Here is a 17,500-nt window from a genome sequence, read left to right as displayed (position 1 = left end):
CTTCTGGGGTGTGAGTTTTCAGTTGCATATTGTCCTGGGGACCATTCAGGCTTGTTCGCATTTGTGTTCCTCACGTGTGCCCCAAAGAATGAGGTGATTTGGTAAAATGCTATGCCCAAGATTACTATCCGAGTGCTGGCGGTGGGGTGGTTCAAATAGCCTCGGCTATCACCTCATTTTGTCCGGTCGTGATGGTCAAGTGGATTAAGGCGTCTTGGACATACCAGTTGCGTGTGCTCCTGGGAGTATGGGTTCGAGTCACTTCTGGGGTGTGAGTTTTCAGTTGCATATTGTCCTGGGGACCATTCAGGCTTGTTCGCATTTGTGTTCCTCACGTGTGCCCCAAAGAATGAGGTGATTTGGTAAAATGCTATGCCCAAGATTACTATCCGAGTGCCGGCGGTGGGGTGGTTCAAATAGCCTCGGCTATCACCTCATTTTGTCCGGTCGTGATGGTCAAGTGGATTAAGGCGTCTTGTACATACCAGTTGCGTGTGCTCCTGGGAGTATGGGTTCGAGTCACTTCTGGGGTGTGAGTTTTCAGTTATATATATATATATATATATATATATATACATATATATATATATATATATATATATATATATATATATATATATATATATATATATATATATATATATATATATATATATATATGTCGTACCTAGTAGCCAGAACGCACTTCTCAGCCTGCTATGCAAGGCCCGATTTGCCTAATAAGCCAAGTTCTTCTGAATTAATATATTTTCTGTAATTTTTTTCTTATGAAATGATAAAGCTACCCATTTCATTATGTATGAGGTCAATTTTTTTTATTGGAGTTAAAATTAACGTAGATATATGACCAAATTTAACCAACCCTACCTAACCTAACCTAACCTATCTTTATAGGCTAGGTTAGGTTAGGTAGCCGAAAAAGTTATGTTAGGTTAGGTTAGGTAGGTTAGGTAGTCGAAAAACAATTAATTCATGAAAACTTGCCTTATTAGGCAAATCGGGCCTTGCATAGTAGGCTGAAAAGTGCGTTCTGGCTACTAGGTACGACATATATATATATATATATATATATATATATATATATATATATATATATATATATATATATATATGCGAACAAGCCTGAATGGTCCCCAGGACAATATGCAACTGAAAACTCACACCCCAGAAGTGACTCGAACCCATACTGCCAGGAGCAACGCAACTGGTATGTACAGGGACGCCTTAATCCGCTTGACCATCACGACCAGACATAAGGAAGTGATAGCCGAGGCTATTTGACCCACTTCCTCGCTGGCACTCGGATGGTAATCTTGGGCATAGCATTTTATCAAATCACCTCATTTTTGGGGCAACACGTGAGGAACACAAATGCGAACAAGCTTGAATGGTCCCCAGGACAATATGCAACTGAAAACTCACACCCCAGAAGTGACTTGAACCCAATACTGCCAGGAGCAACGCAACTGGTATGTACAGGGACGCCTTAATCCGCTTGACCATCACGACCAGACATAAGGAAGTGATAGCCGAGGCTATTTGACCCACTTCCCCGCTGGCACTCGGATGGTAATCTTGGGCATAGCATATGGGTTCGAGTCACTTCTGGGGTGTGAGTTTTCAGTTATATATATATATATATATATATATATATATATATATATATATATATATATATATATATATATATATATATATATATATATATATATATAATATTAATATTATATATCTTGCCTGAAATGCTGCGTGTACTAGTGGCTTTACAAGATTTTGTGGTTATTCTCTATATCTGGTTCACCTAACAGTAAATAAGTACCAGGGAGTTAGACAGCTGCTATGGGCTGCTTCCTAGGGATGTGTGTGTGTGTTTGTATTCATGTTGAATTTTACAAAGTAGGAAGAAATGTTTGTAAAAAAAAAATCAAATATTTTTGAAAGTATAAGTAGATTTGATATTTTTCTTTAATTGTTTATGTCTGCTGTCTCGCCTCCTTTATAAAATGGCATCATTCTTGCTTTTTTAAGGATATCAGGAAAAGTAAGGCACTCCAGAGATTTGTTGACTCCTTCCTAGTGTTGCCTAGCCCAGCCCAGCCTAGACAAGGCAGGCTGGGCATCCTAGCCTCACGCAGCTTAGCCCCCACCTACATGTAGCATCCCAGTCCATCCTAAGTGATCATTACCTTACTGGCTGTGTTTTCTCTTCAGCCCTGAATGTAATGTGGTGGAACATAAGCAGATACATATCAGGTCTTAGAGAATCTGTACTTCATACATTTCTTAATAATGTCTCACAAATATTTAAATAATTAAAAAAAAATGTATAATAACTTCATATTATTCTTGCAATTTATTTTTGCATTTTTTTTTATACAAAATTTACATTTTAAAAGATTACCTCTATTTTTAGATTGATGACTTGAAGACTACAGTGCCATCCACAGCAAATCATGGTCTTAAAATATCTCCTAGCAATGACGAGACCAATTTTCACAGAGATCAAATTTTTGCTAAGCATTAGTCACAGGTAAAAATATATTATATATATAATATTATATATATAAAATTAACTACTTCATTGCTCAAAGCACCTTTAGACATTCTGAGAGTTGTGCTATTTTATTAATTAATTAATTAGGCTATATTTTAATGTTTTGTAATGTTTTCATTACTTTTTTTGTTTTGAAATATAAATTGTTGAGTTTTGAAACATTTTGACATTAACTATACCTGAATATTTATAAACAAAAAAATACCAGAACTATGTCCTTGACAATTGCACTAAGAAGTCTTTGCCAAAATCAGGTGCTCAGTGCAGTAGTTAAAAACTTAAAAGTTGTACCACCTCTGGTGCAAGATTAGGGACCCATAGCCTCAGAGAAGAAAATAGAGAGTACTCAGAGAAGGCCTTGAATAATAGGCAGGCTGTTTGTGTGTGTTTCGACGGTAAGCTTGCTGACACCAAATGTAGTTACCTAAGTGTAGTTACAGGATTAGAGCTACGCTCGTGGTGTCCCGTCTACCCAGCACTCTTTGTCACATAATGCTTTGAAACTACTGACGGTCTTGGCCGCCACCACCTTCTCACTTAACTTGTTCCAACCGTGTACCACTCTGTATGCGAAAGGAAATTTTTTTATATTTCTTTGGCATCTTTGTTTAGTTAGTTTAAATCTATGACCTTTTGTTCTTGAAGTTCCAGGTCTCGGGAAATCTTCCCTATCGATTTTATCAATTCCTGTTACTATTTTGTACATAGTGATTTTATCACCTCTTTTTGTTGTCTTCTAGTTTTGGCATATTTAATGCCTCTGACCTCTCCACATAGCTCTTGCCCTTTAGTTCTGGGAGCCACTTAGTAGCATGTCTTTGCACCTTTTCCAGTTTGTTGATGTGCTTCTTAAGATATGGGCACCACACAACCGCTGCATATTCTAGCCTTGGCCGAACAAAACTCGTGAACAATTTCTTTAGTATTTCGCCATCCATGTATTTAAACAAAATTCTGAAGTTAGAAAGCGTGGCATAGGCTCCTCACACAACGTTCTTTATGTGGGCCTCAAGTGATAGTTTTCTATCTAGAATCAACCCTAGACCTTTTTCTTTTATCAGAATTATATAAAGATTTCTCACATAATTTGTAGGTTGTGTGGGATCTATGTTCTATTCCACATTCCATAACATGGCATTTATTCACATTAAATTTCATTTGCCAAGTGGTGCTCCATATACTTATTTTGTCCAGGTCTTCTTGAAGGGCATGACAATCATCTAAATTTCTTATCCATCCCATTATCTTAGCATCATCAGCAAACATGTTTATATAATTCTGTATTCCTACTGGTAGATCATTTATGTAGACAATGAACATTTCTGGTGCATGTACTGTGGTACTCCACTTATGACACTTCTCCAGTCCGATTGCCTCTGATTACTGCCCTCATTTTTCTATCAGTCAGAAAATTTTTCATCCATGTTAGAAGCTAACCTGTCACCTACCCAAAATTTTCTAGTTTCCAGAACAACCTCTTATGTGGAACTCTGTCGAAAGCCTTTTTTATGTCTAGATAGATGCAGTCAACCCAACTACCTTTTTCCTTTAAAATCTCTGTGGCTCAATCATAGAAACTGAGTAAATTCGATACACAGGATCTTCCAGATCGAAAACAATACTGTCTGTGTGATATTATATAATTTCTCTCCAGGTGTTCTACCCATTTAGTTTTTATTATTTTTTTTTTTTTTTCAATCCTTTCACTGTTACACTTGTCAATGATTCAGGTCTATAACTGAGAGAGACCTGAAGGTCTTCCCTGTTGCCACTTTTGTAGATTGGAACTGTGTTAGCCTTTTTTCACATGTTTGCTATGACTCCTGTACACAGGGATGCCTGAAAGATCAGGTGAAGTGAAAGGCTGAGCTCAGATGCACATTCTCTCAAAACCCATGGTGAAACTCCATCTGGACCAACTGCTTTGTTCTTACTTAGCTACTTTAGCATATTTTCCACTTCATCTCTAGACACCTCTATACGCTCTATGATGTTCTCAGAAATTCTTATTGTGTCTGGTTCTCTTAAGATTTCATTTTGTATAAACACACTTTGGAACTTTTGGTTTAATGTTTCACACATTGCATTATCATTTTCTGTGAATCTGTTTCCTATTTTCAACCTCTGGATATTATCCTTTACCTGCAATTTGTTGTTTATGAATTTGTAGAATAGGCCCAGTTCTGTTTTACATTTATCCATTATCCCTTTTTAAAAATTTCTTTCTGCCTCTTCCCTTACTGCTGTATAGTTGTTTCTCGCATCTTTGTATCGCTGGTATGATTGGGGGTTTGGCTTCTTTCTATTTTGATACCTGCTTGATGGGGTTCTGCTCTTCTACTCCCCAAGCCCGGCCCGAGGCCAGGCTCGACTTGTGAGAGTTTGGTCCACCAGGCTGTTGCTTGGAGCGGCCCGCAGGGCCACATACCCACAACATCCCGGCTGATCCGGAACTTCTCTTAGAAAACAGTCCAGTTTTCTCCTGAAGATGTCCACGGTTGTTCCGGCAGGAACAACCGTGCAACCGTGCTCTGAAGGGGAAAGTGAATACTGAGCAGTACTCGAGACGGGACAACATAAGTGACTTGAAGAGTACAACCATTGTGATGGGATCCCTGGATTTGAAAGTTCTCATAATCCATCCGATCATTTTTCTGGCTGACGCAATATTTGCTTGGTTATGCTCCCTAAACATTAGATCGTCGGACATCATTATTCCCAAATCCTTGACATGCTGTTTTTCTACTATGGGAAGATTCGATTGTGTTTTGTACCCTGTATTATGTTTCAGATCATCATTTTTGCCATACCTGAAATTTATCACTGTTAAACATCATGTTATTTTCTGCTGCCCAATCGAAAACTTTGTTGACATCTGCTTGTAGTTTTTCAATGTCTTTCATTCCATTTTTGTGTCTTTGGTCTGTGGCCCTCTCTCAATTTCTGTTGAACCAATCCTGTTTTCTGGCCCTGCATCTCTGTTTTGGTATGAATGTTTGTGTGCCTTCATTGTATATTTTGCAAAATTTGGCATACATTTAATTTACTTCCCTGTCTAGCAACAAGTCTGCCTAATTACTTATTAAAAAAAATTTGAAGTTCCCCATAGTGACCTCTCTCTCTTGAAATCAAGTTTATCAACTGTTTCAATGTCCCCATTTTCTGTGTGTGTGTGTTTGGAGGCTAAGCTTGCTGATACCATGTGTGTGTGTGTTTGGAGGCTAAGCTTGCTGATACCATGTGTGTGTGTGTGTTTGGAGGCTAAGCTTGCTGATACCATGTGTGTGTGTGTGTGTGTGTGTGTTTGGAGGCTAAGCTTGCTGATACCATGTGTGTGTGTGTGTGTGTGTGTTTAGAGGCTAAGCTTGCTGATACCATGTGTGTGTGTGTATTTGGAGGCTAAGCTTGCTGATACCATTTGTGTGTGTGTGTTTAGAGGCTAAGCTTGCTGATAGCATGTGTGTATTTGGTGGCTAAGCTTGCTGATACCATGTGTGTGTGTGTGTGTGTTTGGAGGCTAAGCTTGCTGATACCATGTGTGTGTGTGTGTGTGTTTGGAGGCTAAGCTTGCTGATACCATGTGTGTGTGTGTTTGGAGGCTAAGCTTGCTGATACCATGTGTGTGTGTGTGTTTGGAGGCTAAGTTTGCTAACACCGTGTGTGTACTCACCTGTTTAAATAATAATAGGGGTGTGTACCACCTCTGGTGCAATTGTAGGGGCCCACAGCCTTGAAGAAAATAAAGAGTATTCAGAGAAGACCTTGTGGATTCTCACTGAACACTAATCTTTTCTTCTCCTATCACCCCTCTTACAATACAATACAATTTTATTTAGGTAAGGTACATACATACAATAAATATTTACAAGGATTGTTTAACTTATAGGTATAGCTAGTACATACAATGCCTAAAGCCACTATTACGCAAAGCGTTTCGGGCATAATCTTATTTTGTTTTATGCTGTATTCTATTATATATCATATAAATACATAGCCAAATGGCAATATTTATTATGTCTATACAAAAAGAAGACATCCACTTTATTTTTTTTCTCTCCTTTGTTTCTATGTGGATTTTGTTGTTACTAATGATTCTCCTCCTTCCCATCAACAGGTCTTCCTCACTGGGCTTGCTCGGCTTTTGTGTTACTGTGAGGGTGCCATCATCGTTTACCCTTCAAGACTGACTCATGCTGGCATTGCATTTGTGGACTTCCCTTCACAGTAAACAGTCCTTCTCCATATGGTGATTGTCCAGGGCAAGCAGGGTATGACTGCCATCTTGGAGAAGCAGGGTCTTTTAATATGAAGAATCTTCCGTCTTCTCTACTTACGCCAGCTTGTGCCGGCCTTGCATTCTTGTTACTTCATGGCCCTTGGGCCTTTTTTATTTATTTTACATAATAAATTTTTTGATTAATACCCGTGTTTCACAAGAGATCCTTAACATTTTAAGCACCAATTGTATTGACTAATGTACGTCTTGTAACCTTTAAGACATAAATAGACAAGACATAGATAAATGAGTGAATAATACTGAGTGACTAGGTTAGGGCGAGGAACATAGTACAGTGTCTGGCTTTGGAAGAATGCCTACTGTTTTAGAAACCTTATTGCCATGATCATAATCGTATGGGTTAAAAAGCATTTGTTGTCACTCCTACACTGTGGCTTGTTGAGCTTGAAACCTTTGCTCCTTGTTCGTGTTACATCTGACCTTTTGAAGAAATTGTATGAATCAATATCCTCCAAATTGTTCAGTATTTTAAAGGTTTCGCTCTATTACTCTCTCATTTGCATATATCTAAGCATATAGATTAGATATAGATTTAGATTAGATTTTTTAGTCAGGTAAAGGTACATACATTGCAGATGAGTTACAAAGGGAAAAACAATGACTAGAGTTCACTAGCTCTATTGGAAGAGAAACGTCTGCAAGACAAGTGTGGGTAAAAATTAAGGTAGCTAAGGGGAGCAGAGCCCGGCCTGCGGCTCACAACGACCCCCAGGGTAAGGCTGAAGAACTAATACACAAGTGGAGTGATGCAGCATCATCCTCCTCCCTCCCTGCAGAAGTAAGCAGGGAACAGCTCCTCCGACATAATGACAGAAGGATTAGGATAACAAGAGCACAATCTAGTGATGACGAGTATGGGGAACCAATTACAGCCAAGGAAGTAAAGGGGGCTATGAAAAGGGTAAAAGTACAGCACCTGGTGAAGATGGCGTCACCTACGACATACTCAATGCACTGTGTGAAGTGTCTGGCAATCCACTACTCCACCTGTTTAACTAGTCATTCCTATGTGGAGTGTTGCCCACACAATGGAAACATGCAATAATGGTCCCAATACCGAAACCCAATGACCCTGGCAATTATAGACCTATCAGTCTCATGTAATGCACTTGGAAGATGCTTGAAAGGATCATCCTAAACCGACTATTGCACAAAATAGGCAGGTTAGGGGAGGGGTCAATGGATTTGTTAAAGGACGGAGGACAGCAAACTATAGTTAATTACCTTGCTAATGATACAGCTAAGTACTCCCAATAAACTCGCACCTCGGGGCAAAATTTTAAAATTTAAAATACAATACCTAAGCCACTAATACGCATAGCGTTTCGGGCAAGTATATACGAAGTAAAACCCAAACAAAGAACTGACTCCGTAGGACCCATAAAAGATGAGACTAACAATTTTAAGTTGTATCATAAAAGGGCGGCAAACACACTCAATGAATACCTAACATCAGTGTTCACACTAGAAAGCTTGAATGACATCCCATCACCAACACAAATGTTTGTCGGAGGTAAGGAGAATGAATTAAGAGAAATACCAATTACACGCGACACAATCAGGAAGAGCATTGACAAACTAAAAGACTCAGAAGCCCAAAGTGTAAATGGATTTAAGTCCCAAGTCGTAAAGGAACTGGCAAATTAATTGGGTGGTTGTAGGTAGGAGCTGCCTCGTATGGGCCGGTGGGCCTTCTGCAGTTGCCTTTGTTCTTGTGTTCTTGTGTTCTTGTGTTCTTATGTTGAGTAGCAACATTTGCAAATTTGCAGATGATACAAAAATAGGTAGGGAAATTAACACGGAAGAAGACTCACTATCACTTCAAGTTGATCTAAATAGGGTTTTGAAATGGTCAAAAGATTGACAGATGCAGTTTAATGCTGATAAATGTAAAGTTTTGAGACTAGGTAATGATGATAGTTACAAGATATGAGCTAGATGGTGTTGAGATTGCGAAGTCGGATTGTGAAAGGGATCTGGGAGTTATGATTAGTAAGAATTTAAAACAAAAGGATCAATGCATGAATGCTCGTAATAAGGCAAATAGGACACTGGGATTTATTAATCGAAGTGTTAGTAACAAGACACCTGGTGTGGTTCTTCAGCTATATCTTGCTCTGGTTAGGCCCCATTTACATTATGCAGTTCAGTTTTGGTCGCCATATTATAGAATGAATATAAATTCACTTGAACGTGTCTAGAGTAGGGTGACTAAGTTAATTCCCCAAAATAGAAATCTTTTATATGAAGAAAGATTAACAAAGCTTAAATTGCATTCACTGGAAAAGCGAAGAGTTAGGGGTGATATGATAGAGGTTTACAAGTGGATGAATGGACATAACAAAGGGGATATTAGTAGGGTATTAAAAGTATCAACACATGACAGAACACAAAACAATGGGTGTAAATTGGATAAGTTTAGATTTAGGAAAGACTTGGGTAAATACTGGTTTGGCAACAGGGTTGTTGATTTGTGGAACCAATTACCGCGTAACGTGGTGGAGGTGGGGTCCCTCGATTGTTTCAAGCGTGGGTTGGACATGTATATGAGTGGGTTTGGGTGGTTATAGATAGGAGCTGCCTCGTATGGGCCAATAGGCCTTCTGCAGTTACCTTTATTCTTATGCTCTTAATTCACTATGCTTGCCAGTGAAACTCCTTTTCAGAAAATCGCTGGACCATGGAATAGTTCCCCTAGTAATAGTTGAAGGTGATGTAGTGATCGAGTAATCCTTATACTCCATTATCTCATCATCATAATGGCATAACTAATTACACAAGCATTAATCCTATCCCTATTTACAGGTAACGGTTTTCCACCCTTCTATATCTTACTGTGAGGTGTCGTCACCGTACATAAGCAAGCGACTTGAGAATAGCACATTACGGGCTATTCATGCCCGTGCCACCTCTTGGGTGGCTTAATCTTTATAAATAAATCAGAATAGCACACACCACACGGGAGACATCTCCCGTCACGCAGGGTGCAGTCGCACCTCCACAGATCTCCAGTATCAGCTCTTGATATTGGTAATGGCTCAAAAGGGCCACCACTTACGGGGTATTCATGCCCGTGTCACCTCTTGGGTGGCTTAATCTTCATCAATCAATCGAATAGGACACAGTACAATCTCCAGTCAAGAATGTAGCACTCGGCGTGTACAGTTCTAATCGACCCAAGACGCTACAGCCTCGACACAGAGCAGACAGCAGACTACGACCGTTGTTCAGGTCCATGTAAACTACATCTACCCGAAGTCCTTCGTCTGAATAACCAGTTACCAGTTACAGGAGATACTTTTTCACCCACAGAGTTATTAACTCATGGAACCGCCTACCCACCGAAGCGGTACGTGGCAAAACGGTGCTGATTTTCAAAATATACCTGGAAAAGATCATTCCTCCCTACACCTGGGGGGTACCTTCGTTAAAGTAAAACGGTATACAGAAATAACAAAGAAAATAGATATGAATACTATTACCTTCGATGTTAGTAGTAGTTGTGCAAGTGAGGAGAAAGAAAAATATTACGGAGTTCATGGATGAAAGTAGATTGATAATATTATCTTGGAACGTTAATGGATTAAAAACTAGAGCGGTGGATGTACACTATTATACTCTTAGAGAGAATATTAACATAGCAGCACTCCAGGAAACTGGGGATAGGGATGGTAACAATCTGAACATGAAGATGTTCAACTGCTGGGCGAGCCCTCTCCTACTCATCTGAGGGGAGGGAGATTAGATTATGCTTGTTTGATAAATGCTGGGGCATAGAGGAGAATTGTCTTACTGTGGATGAAATGCTAAGAGATTTTGCATTACAAATACAGCTTAAACTAGATAAAAAGCATGCCTGCCTTCAGAGGAAAAGTTTAATAAGGGAGAATTAAGGAGTCTTGTTGGTCATATTAAGTCTTGGTATGATACTTATAAGCCAGTTTCGGCAGAAGCATTTTATTAAGATTTAATTAAGGAGGTAGATGTATTTAATGCAACATTGAACCGGAAAACATCTGGTATAGAAAAGCATCCCCCCATAAAAGTGTGCGGAGAAGAGAAAGGAAATTTTGAGCAAGTATTGGCAGGAGTTTGCAGAGAAAGTTAAGAGTAACAAACTTGAAGGAAATCTGGCAAGACATAAATGAAATAAGGGGTGAAAAGCATAATTTTGTTGCACATCCTGACCAGTAAGGAATTGCAAAAGGTCTCGTAAATAAATGGGCGGAAGCTGCCAAACTTAGTTCATTTAATTACCCGCTGTAACGAGAGTCGTTTGATTCTTGGAAAGATCTAAGAAAGGATTTTATACTTACAGCAGGTAACAGTGGTGATGTCACTTGCACAGGTATTACCAGAGAAGAACTAATAACGGCGATTAAAGTTGGGAAATCTACCGCCCCCTGGGGAGGATGGAGTAACTTATGAAATACTTAATGAACTTGCCATTATGACGAAAAGCCCGCTGTTAGACCTCTTTAATATTAGTTATAAAGAGGGCAGAATTCCCAGTAAATGAAAAAGAACTATGATCATCCTTATCCCTAAAGCCAATGGAGAGTACAGACCTGTGTCTTTAACCTCGTGTTTTTGTAAAATGATGGAGAGGATCATTTTAAATAAACTTTTGTATATAATAGGTGATCAGCTGTCTAATAATTTTTCGGGTTCCTCAGAGGAAAAAGTACCTCTGACTGTATTATTAAATGTCTAGCTAATGGTAATGATTATTATAGAATTTTTATTGATTTATAAGAAGCTTTTGATAAAGCCAACAAAGAGGTTATTTTATATGAATTAGCTGGTCTTGGTGTTGAAGGGAGATAATTGCGCTGGATAAGGGATTATCTTCAGGAAAGGAAGGCTCAGGTGTGGTATCAAGGTTGTATGGTTCAAGGTATCAAGGTCAAGAACTCTGCACACCTCAGGGAGGAGTGTTGAGTCTCACCCTGTTTTATGTACTAATGAATAAGATAGCATCTGAGAAATACTCAAATTGGGTAACTCCAATCATATATGCTGATGATATTTTGTTTCAGGGCAAAGATATTTCAAAGATTCAAACAGTGTTGGACAATTTCGGAAACCAGTGTCACCACATGGGACTAGTGGTTAATGAAGACAAAACTAAAGTTTGAATGTAGAAGTCGGAGGCCCATTATATTGGAAATAAACGGTTAAAATATAGAGTTAATATATATAAATATTTAGGCATATATGTTGGATATACCTATGAGAGTTTGGAAACTGAGATGAACAGACTGTTGAGTCAATGTCGGAAGAGATTACAACCTCTGAAGGCCTTGGCATGCTGTGGAAAGGAGTGGGAGTCCAAGTGCTACGAATGATGTACTTGAGTACTGTAAGATTTCTTATTGATTATGCTGCACCTGTCATTTCTTGTTTTGGTAAAGGTAGGATGGGCAAGTTGGAGAAGATACAAAATGAAGCCGTTGGGGGTCGTTGTGAGCCGCTGCTACCTTAATTTTTGCCCACACTTGTCTTGCAGACGTTTCTCTTCCAATAGAGCTAGTGAACTCTAGTCAATGTCTTTCCCTTTGTAACTCATCTGCAATGTATGTACCTTTACCTGACTAAAAAATCTAATCTAAATCTATATCTAATCTATATGCTTAGATATATGCAAATGAGAGAGTAATAGAGCGAAACCTTTAAAATACTGAACAATTTGGAGGATATTGATTCATACAATTTCTTCAAAAGGTCAGATGTAACACGAACAAGGAGCAAAGGTTTCAAGCTCAACAAGCCACAGTGTAGGAGTGACAACAAATGCTTTTTAACCCATACGATTATGATCATGGCAATAAGGTTTCTAAAACAGTAGGCATTCTTCCAAAGCCAGACACTGTACTATGTTCCTCGCCCTAACCTAGTCACTCAGTATTATTCACTCATTTATCTATGTCTTGTCTATTTATGTCTTAAAGGTTACAAGACGTACATTAGTCAATACAATTGGTGCTTAAAATGTTAAGGATCTCTTGTGAAACACGGGTATTAATCAAAAAATTTATTATGTAAAATAAATAAAAAAGGCCCAAGGGCCATGAAGTAACAAGAATGCAAGGCCGGCACAAGCTGGCGTAAGTAGAGAAGACGGAAGATTCTTCATATTAAAAGACCCTGCTTCTCCAAGATGGCAGTCACACCCTGCTTGCCCTGGACAATCACCATATGGAGAAGGACTGTTTACTGTGAAGGGAAGTCCACAAATGCAATGCCAGCATGAGTCAGTCTTGAAGGGTAAACGATGATGGCACCCTCACAGTAACACAAAAGCCGAGCAAGCCCAGTGAGGAAGACCTGTTGATGGGAAGGAGGAGAATCATTAGTCACAACAAAATCCACATAGAAACAAAGGAGAGAAAAAAAATAAAGTGGATGTCTTCTTTTTGTATAGACATAATAAATATTGCCATTTGGCTATGTATTTATATGATATATAATAGAATACAGCATAAAACAAAATAAGAGGGGTGATAGGAGAAGAAAAGATTAGTGTTCAGTGAGAATCCACAAGGTCTTCTCTGAATACTCTATTTTCTTCAAGGCTGTGGGTCCCTACAATTGCACCAGAGGTGGTACACACCCCTATTATTATTTAAACAGGTGAGTACACACACGGTGTTAGCAAACTTAGCCTCCAAACACACACACACACATGGTATCAGCAAACTTAGCCTCCAAACACACACACACACATGGTATCAGCAAGCTTAGCCTCCAAACACACACACACATGGTATCAGCAAGCTTAGCCTCCAAATACACACATGGTATCAGCAAGCTTAGCCTCTAAACACACACACACACACACAAACGGTATCAGCAAGCTTAGCCTCCAAACACACACACACACATGGTATCAGCAAGCTTAGCCTCCAAACACACACACACATATGGTATCAGCAAGCTTAGCCTCCAAACACACACACACACATGGTATCAGCAAGCTTAGCCTCCAAACACACACACATGGTATCAGCAAGCTTAGCCTCCAAACACACACACACACACATGGTATCAGCAAGCTTAGCCTCCAAACACACACACACACACATGGTATCAGCAAACTTAGCCTCCAAACACACACATACACACATGGTATCAGCAAGCTTAGCCTCCAAACACACACACACACACATGGTATCAGCAAGCTTAGCCTCCAAACACACACATGGTATCAGCAAGCTTAGTCTCCAAACACACACATGGTATCAGCAAGCTTAGCCTCCAAACACACACACACATGGTATCAGCAAGCTTAGCCTCCAAACACACACACACATGGTATCAGCAAGCTTAGCCTCCAAACACACACACACACACACATGGTATCAGCAAGCTTAGCCTCCAAACACACACACACATGGTATCAGCAAGCTTAGCCTCCAAACACACACACACAGAAAATGGGGACTTTGAAACAGTTGATAAACTTGATTTCAAGAGAGAGAGGTCACTATGGGGAACTTCAATTTTTTTTTAATAAGTAATTAGGCAGACTTGTTGCTAGACAGGGAAGTAAATTAAATGTATGCCAAATTTTGCAAAATATACAATGAAGGCACACAAACATTCATACCAAAACAGAGATGCAGGGCCAGAAAACAGGATTGGTTCAACAGAAATTGAGAGAGGGCCACAGACCAAAAGACACAAAAATGGAATGAAAGACATTGAAAAACTACAAGCAGATGTCAACAAAGTTTTCGATTGGGCAGCAGAAAATAACATGATGTTTAACAGTGATAAATTTCAGGTATGGCAAAAATGAGGATCTGAAACATAATACAGGGTACAAAACACAATCGAATCTTCCCATAGTAGAAAAACAGCATGTCAAGGATTTGGGAATAATGATGTCCGACGATCTAATGTTTATAGGGAGCATAACCAAGCAAATATTGCGTCAGCCAGAAAAATGATCGGATGGATTACGAGAACTTTCAAATCCAGGGATCCCATCACAATGGTTGTACTCTTCAAGTCACTTATGTTGTCCCGTCTCGAGTACTGCTCAGTATTCACTTCCCCCTTCAGAGCAGGAGAAATTGCTGAAATAGAGGGAATACAGAGAACATATACGGCACGCATAGACGAGATAAAACACCTAAATTATTGGGATCGTCTCAAAGCTCTCCAAATGTACTCTCTAGAAAGGAGACGAGAGAGATACCAAATAATATACACATGGAAGATACTGGAGGGCCAGGTCCCAAATCTACACAGTAAAATAACAACGTACTGGAGTGAACGATATGGAAAAAAATGCAAGATTGAACCAGTGAAGAGCAGAGGTGCCACAGGCACAATCAGAGAGCACTGTATAAACATCAGAGGTCCGCGGTTGTTCAACGTCCTCCCAGCGACTATAAGAAATATTGCCGGAACAACCGTGGACATCTTCAGGAGAAAACTGGACTGTTTTCTAAGAGAAGTTCCGGATCAGCCGGGCTGTGGTGGGTATGTGGCCCTGCGGGCCGCTCCAAGCAACAGCCTGGTGGACCAAACTCTCACAAGTCGAGCCTGGCCTCGGGCCGGGCTTGGGGAGTAGAAGAGCAGAACCCCATCAAGCAGGTATCAACATAGAAAGAAGCCAAACCCCCAATCATACCAGCGATACAAAGATGCGAGAAACAACTATACAGCAGTAAGGGAAGAGGCAGAAAGAAATTTTTAAAAAGGGATAATGGATAAATGTAAAACAGAACTGGGCCTATTCTACAAATTCATAAACAACAAATTGTAGGTAAAGGATAATATCCAGAGGTTGAAAATAGGAAACAGATTCACAGAAAATGATAATGCAATGTGTGAAACATTAAACCAAAAGTTCCAAAGTGTGTTTATACAAAATGAAATCTTAAGAGAACCAGACACAATAAGAATTTCTGAGAACATCATAGAGCGTATAGAGGTGTCTAGAGATGAAGTGGAAAATATGCTAAAGGAGCTAAGTAAGAACAAAGCAGTTGGTCCAGATGGAGTTTCACCATGGGTTCTGAGAGAATGTGCACCTGAGCTCAGCCTTTCACTTCACCTGATCTTTCAGGCATCCCTGTGTATAGGAGTCATAGCAAACATGTGGAAAAAGGCTAACATAGTTCCAATCTACAAAAGTGGCAACAGGGAAGACCCCACCCCTCTCAGTTATAGACCTGAATCATTGACAAGTGTAACAGTGAAAAGATTGAAAAAAAAAATAATGAAAACTAAATGGGTAGAACACCTGGAGAGAAATTATATAATATCACACAGACAGTATTGTTTTCGATCTGGAAGATCCTGTGTATCGAATTTACTCAGTTTCTATGATTGAGCCACAGAGATTTTAAAGGAAAAAGGTAGTTGGGTCGACTGCATCTATCTAGACATAAAAAAGGCTTTCGACAGAGTTCCACATAAGAGGTTGTTCTGGAAACTAGAAAATTTTGGATGGGTGACAGGTAAGCTTCTAACATGGATGAAAAATTTTCTGACTGATAGAAAAATGAGGGCAGTAATCAGAGGCAATCGGACTGGAGAAGTGTCACAAGTGGAGTGCCACAGTACATGCACCAGAAATGTTCATTGTCTACATAAATGATCTACCAGTAGGAATACAGAATTATATAAACATGTTTGCTGATGATGCTAAGATAATGGGATGGATAAGAAATTTAGATGATTGTCATGCCCTTCAAGAAAACCTGGACAAAATAAATATATGGAGCACCACTTGGCAAATGAAATTTAATGTGAATAAATGCCATGTTATGGAATGTGGAATAGAACATAGATCCCACACAACCTACAAATTATGTGAGAAATCTTTATATAATTCTGATAAAAGAAAGAGGTCTAGGGTTGATTCTAGATAGAAAACTATCACTTGAGGCCCACATAAAGAACGTTGTGTGAGGAGCCTATGCCACGCTTTCTAACTTCAGAATTTCGTTTAAATACATGGATGGCGAAATACTAAAGAAATTGTTCACGAGTTTTTTTCGGCCAAGGCTAGAATATGCAGCGGTTGTGTGGTGCCCATATCTTAAGAAGCACATCAACAAACTGGAAAAGGTGCAAAGACATGCTACTAAGTGGCTCCCAGAACTAAAGGGCAAGAGCTATGTGGAGAGGTCAGAGGCATTATATATGCCAAAACTAGAAGACAACAAAAAGAGGTGATAAAATCACTATGTACAAAATAGTAACAGGAATTGATAAAATCGATAGGGAAGATTTCCCGAGACCTGGAACTTCAAGAACAAAAGGTCATAGATTTAAACTAACTAAACAAAGATGCCAAAGAAATATAAAAAAATTTCCTTTCGCATACAGAGTGGTACACGGTTGGAACAAGTTAAGTGAGAAGGTGGTGGCGGCCAAGACCGTCAGTAGTTTCAAAGCATTATGTGACAAAGAGTGCTGGGTAGACGGGACACCACGAGCGTAGCTCTAATCCTGTAACTACACTTAGGTAACTACATTTGGTGTCAGCAAGCTTACCGTCGAAACACACACAAACAGCCTGCCTATTATTCAAGGCCTTCTCTGAGTACTCTCTATTTTCTTCTCTGAGGCTATGGGTCCCTAATCTTGCACCAGAGGTGGTACAACTTTTAAGTTTTTAACTACTGCAC

General features: G+C 39.4%; 2 long non-coding RNA genes across 2 annotated transcripts in view; one reads left to right on the top strand and one right to left on the bottom strand.

Moving 5' to 3' along the window:
• LOC138372435 (uncharacterized) overlaps window positions 1-6,976 on the top strand; it is a 10,700-nt gene extending 3,724 nt beyond the window's left edge. The window contains exons 2-3 of the long non-coding RNA XR_011230871.1: window positions 2,414-2,530; window positions 6,669-6,976. This is a non-coding gene — a long non-coding RNA (uncharacterized lncRNA). The remainder of the gene's footprint in view (window positions 1-2,413; window positions 2,531-6,668) is intronic.
• Window positions 6,977-12,870: 5,894 nt separating this feature from the next.
• The window catches only part of LOC138372259 (uncharacterized), a 7,675-nt gene continuing 3,045 nt past the window's right edge, over window positions 12,871-17,500 (bottom strand). Inside the window, exon 3 of the long non-coding RNA XR_011230780.1 lies at window positions 12,871-13,178. This is a non-coding gene — a long non-coding RNA (uncharacterized lncRNA). The remainder of the gene's footprint in view (window positions 13,179-17,500) is intronic.

This window comes from Procambarus clarkii, chromosome 38 (genome assembly GCF_040958095.1).
Source record: "Procambarus clarkii isolate CNS0578487 chromosome 38, FALCON_Pclarkii_2.0, whole genome shotgun sequence".
Classification (NCBI taxonomy): domain Eukaryota; kingdom Metazoa; phylum Arthropoda; class Malacostraca; order Decapoda; family Cambaridae; genus Procambarus; species Procambarus clarkii.
This window is presented reverse-complemented; position numbering and strand designations above follow the sequence as displayed.